Below are 5099 nucleotides of genomic sequence, written 5' to 3' on the forward strand. Positions count from 1 at the left end.
TAAGCAGAAAAATTATCACCTCATAATGAGGCGATAAATGAATCAATTGAAACTCGCCCAGAACTGAAACAGATGTGAGCAATAGCAGACAAGGACATTGAAACAGGTATTATAACTGTATTCCATATGTTCAAAAACTTAAGACATGTAAAACATAAAGAAGACACAAATGAATTATATATGAAAACTACAATGTGAAAGATGAAAAATACACTGGGTGGGATTAACATCAGAGTAGATATTGCAGAACAAAAATACTGAACTTGAAGACAGCTATAGAAATGATCCAAAATTAAGTACAGGGAGAAAAGAAATACTTTTCAGCAATTAACAGAGCATCCATTAACTGTGGGACAACTTCAAGCAGCCTGATAAAGATGCAGTTGGAGTCCCTGGAGGAGTGGATCAAGAGGTGGGGACAGATAAAACATTTGAAGAAATAATGCTCCCAATTTTTCCAGATTTGCTGAAAACTATAATCCCACAGATGCAAGAAGCCCAACAAAGCCTGAGCACAAATAACATGAAGAAAACTGCACTAAGGCAAATAATAATCAAATTGCTCAAAACCAGTGATAAAGAAAAACTCTTAAAGCAACCAGAGAAACAAGTCATGTCAATTACAGAGAGGAAGTTTTTTCCTCAGAGACAATCCAAAGTGATGATAGTGTAGCAACATCTTTAAAGTACTGAAAGGAAAACAACAAACAAACTCTGTAAACCTAGAATTCTATACTTGGTGAACATATCTTTCTGAAACATGTTGGGCCTTCACGAGGACAGAACACCCCGCTGCCCTCCCCCCACCCCTGTGTCCCCTGCCTTTTGTTTGTAGAAAAGCTTTGGCCTCCTAGGCCTTCCCCAAGTTCCAAAGAGCAAATTTAATCAGAGAAGTGAGAAAATGCAGAAACAGGGGAAAACAGTCAAAGAAAACAAAATACTATTAGTTTAGTCATAAAACAAAGTCAAGGACCTTTAGTTCCTCCTCAAGAGCTATAGGTAATATTCTGAGCCATGTCCTTGAGTTGCTTTGTGGATACTAAAACCCCCACCAGGTGGAGGAAGTTAACTGCATGCTGACCACCAGCACATAGACCCTAGACTGGTTGGAACCAGAAGGTTGATGATTGAGATTCCCAAAACACCCTGTTACCTCACCTTCAACCAACCAGAGAGTTGAGCATGAACTGATCATGCACCCCATGACCTTCTCTTTCATCTTGCCTTTAAAAACTCTTCCCTGAAAGCCTTCTGGGAGTTCAGGTCTTTTAAGCATGAGCTGCATGTCCTCCTTGCTTGGGCCCATGTTGATCACCTTACAATAAATGTTGTACTTTCTTTCACCACGAATCGGTGTCAGTAGTTTGGCTTTACAACACTTGGGTGAATGGGCCCAAGTTTGGTTCAGTAGCATTTCAAAAACAGTGGCAAAAGAAAGTCTTTTTCAGACACACAAAATCTAAGAGGCTCCGTCACCAGCAGCCTCACTTTACAAGAAATGTTAAGGCAAGTCCTTCAGGAGGAAGGAAAATGATAGCAAATGGAAACATAGATCTACACAAAGGAGTGGAGAGCACCTGAAATAGTAACTGCATGGGCAAAGGTATGAGAATTTTTCCTACTATTTAAACCTTTTCAAAGATATTTACTGTTTATGAAAAACCACAATGCAGTGTAGGGATTTAAACATACTATGTGAAAGTAAAATGTATGAAAATACCTCGCAAAGGTTGAGTGCAGAGAAATGGACAATTACTGTAATATTCTCATAGTATAATCTAGCTAAATAAAAATACTTTTATCTTACAGCAATAGACTTTTAAGTAATAAAATTATATGTGATAAGTTCAAGATCAAACACTAACAAAACAAAATGTATTGCTAATAAGCCTACAAAGGGGAAAAATGAACCACACACACACACACACACACACACACACACAAAGTACCAAAAAAGGAAGAGAAAAAGCACAAAGGGAACAAAGGGCAGGTGGAACAGAAACAAAATCAGCCTCCCAGGAACAGTCCTGCCTTACTATTTCTGTCACATTCAGTTATAGGCTGAGAGCAGCCTGTGGGACATGTAGTCTAGTAAAAATGTGGAGATGGATTTCAGAATGCAGCAGCTGGTGCCCTCAGACAATTAAATTCCCTGCCCTCAGATTCCTGAGATGCACTTCCTAATGGCACTCACACTGTCTAGAAAACTCTTCCCTCCGATCCTAGTTAACTTCTCCTATTCCTTCTGTTCTGAGGTTCCTGGCACCTCAGGCAAGCTCCTCTGACTTCCTTAAAAAGGCAAATAAATGCTGACAAAATCCCCTTCATTCCCTCTAAACCAGGTAGTACTTGCAAGTTTGTTGTAATTGTTTGTAGAATTGTCCGTCTCTCCCAAGCCCATGGGAGTGTGATTTCAGCATTGTAACTCCAATGCCCAATGTGTTCTGGAATTCACATCACACCCACCCCCTCCTCAGAGGAGTGCAGGGTTCTTCCCAATGCCTGTAGCTTTGTTCCTCTAGATATCCCTGTGTCCTGGTCCCTCACCATCTTCAAGTATCTGCTCAAATGTCTCCTTCTCAATGAGGCTGACCCTGAACACCCATTTAAACCTGCATACCCAGTGATCAGCACTGCCAGACCTCCTTTCCTTCACTACTTTTCTAATAACACATACCACACTGCCTCATTTGTTGATTTATTAAATTCATTGCTTATTGCTGTCTCCCCCACAAGAATATAAACTCCACAAGGGCAGATTTTAGATTGCTTAGTGCACTGGTGCATCCTCAGATCCTACAACACTGCCTGGCATATAGATGATCCTCAATAAATGTCAGTTCCTGGAATGAATGAAGTGCCTGGTGCAGAGTAGGTGCTCAGTGAATGGCAGCCTTTATTATTGTTGTTTTCCCGGTTGAGCGATTCTGGAGGGGAGACAGTCAATGAGAGAACAGTGCAAATTGCTGGACATAGAAGAAGGAAGAAGTTGTTGGATGTGGCCACCACTCACCTAGTTGCCCAGACCAGAGCCCTGGCAGTTGTTCCCAACTGAGTAGATGCTTCTCACTCCCGCAGAGTAGGGGCCATCCCCATTAGTCAGCCCGTCCATACCCAGCACAGAGAGGGACACTGAGGCAGAAAGCAGGAGATGGATCCTTTGTACTTTCCTCTATGACCACTCATCAAACCTCATGTTTACTTTTTTTTTTTTTTTTTTTCAGTACGCGGGCCTCTCACCGCTGTGGCCTCTCCCGTTGGGGAGCACAGGCTCCGGACACGCAGGCCCAGCGGCCATGGCCCACGGGCCCAGCTGCTCCACGGCAGGCGGAATCCTCCCGGACTGGGGCACGAACCCGTGCCCCCCGCAACGGCAGGCGGACTCCCAACCACTGCGCCACCAGGGAAGCCCTCATGTTTACTTTTTAAGTGTTCCAAACTCCCAGTCACCCTGTGTTTGATTGTAAATATTAAAAATGGATATCTTACCATGAAAAATATGAATGTTTTCACTGCAATCTGATCTCTTCCTTCTGCTAAAGAACAATCAAGTGTAATAATCATGATTATTTCTGCCAATCACCATGGGCTGAAGACATAAAACTCTAATAGTAATGATTAGGCCCATTTAACTGAAGAGGAAACTGAGGCTCAGCAAAGGAAATAACTGGACTAAGGTTAACAGAATCAATAAGAGACAAAACTCTGATTTAGCACCTCAACCTGTGAACTTTCTCTCACACGTGTCCTGGAAAATATCCACACTTCTGGGAAAAACTATTATAACTTAAACTCAAATAATGGGAGTGGACTCATAAGCAGATGTGAATACTTGGCCAATTTCCTGTACAACAAACAGAGGTTAAAACTGCTTAAGAATTCACAAGTGAAATAATAAAGTTTTACTGGATAGAAAATGATGAAGCCTCATTAAAACACCCTGAATGAAAAAAGGTCTAATTTTGGCTCTTTTAAAAGTAATTATAAATGTAATTTTTACATGGTTGATATATACAACCTAAGAGACAACATATGAATCTTTAATTTTCTGCCAGATAATAGGTATCATATTATATAAAACATTTTATTTTGGTTGAGCTGTCTTTAATGTTTTTTCATTGGTCTTTTTTTAAAAGGTAGAATACTTAAAAAGTCATGTAACTCCAACGATACAGAAAAAGGAAATAGCCCACACACAAACACTCTTAACATTTTTGCATATCACCGTCCAGGCATTTTTCTCTCTCTATGTGTGAGGATGGGTATACATATACATAATTTACAACATTTAAAATATACTTTATATACAATTTTTGCCCAGCATGTTTTGTTAAAGTGTTTCATTGTTAAATTTATGTATTTTCCTTTAAAATAGAGTAAATTTAAAAGCAAATATGGAACCCTGAACATGTAGCAAAAGAGAACAGTAAGGGAAAAATCTGAGATATTATAAATCTTACATTAAAATCCAGGTGAAATACTGAGTCAGTACTTGATTGAAATGACATGATTTTTGTGTATCAACATTATATGTCCAGAAAAGAAAAAGAATCAGTTAGAAAATATCTTAGAATAAAATACTGAGAAAATCCAAAATGAAATCTGTAGTTCTTCATAGAATAAAACAATGAAAAGTTACTTACCACTCTAAAAGAGAATTTAAATGAATTAAGAGACTCTCAAGATAGTTTGGTGGTGAGGTTGGTGGTTGGCTGGGGTTGAGATGAGGGGTGACAGTCACCATGGCCCTCCGCAGTTGTGGATCCTCCAGGGCACAGTGATGTCATGGTACTGCCTCACAATTATAAGATTTTGTTGCCATGGATCACTTAGGGTGCTATTTAGGGGAGTTATTAATCAGCATCACATGAGTTCTTATGTTTTCAATCTTAATGTCTCTGCTTTGTCTATATACAATTGAGGGGTGAGGAATAAAAATATACTATGTGACACAGAGCTGAGGTGAACTCAAGTCCCAAATGCTATTGACAGATATCAGGCATGTGCCTTGATCAGATGATCTGTAAGTTGTTAATATTATGCTTACCTATCAGTGATCCTGAAGGAATATAATCTTTTGTGGGACAGGGATATTTGTC

At 39.7% G+C, this 5099-nt stretch overlaps 1 long non-coding RNA gene across 1 annotated transcript; it reads right to left on the reverse strand.

The window, feature by feature from the left end:
* Positions 1 to 2997: 2997 nt before the first annotated feature.
* On the reverse strand, positions 2998 to 4715 carry LOC141277626 (uncharacterized). Its single transcript, XR_012329327.1, has 3 exons — positions 4644 to 4715; positions 3490 to 3536; positions 2998 to 3132 (listed from the first exon to the last, which is right to left on the reverse strand). It is a non-coding gene; the product is annotated as an uncharacterized lncRNA (long non-coding RNA).
* Positions 4716 to 5099: the final 384 nt, after the last annotated feature.

The sequence above is a fragment of the Tursiops truncatus genome, chromosome X (assembly GCF_011762595.2).
Source record: "Tursiops truncatus isolate mTurTru1 chromosome X, mTurTru1.mat.Y, whole genome shotgun sequence".
NCBI lineage: Eukaryota > Metazoa > Chordata > Mammalia > Artiodactyla > Delphinidae > Tursiops > Tursiops truncatus.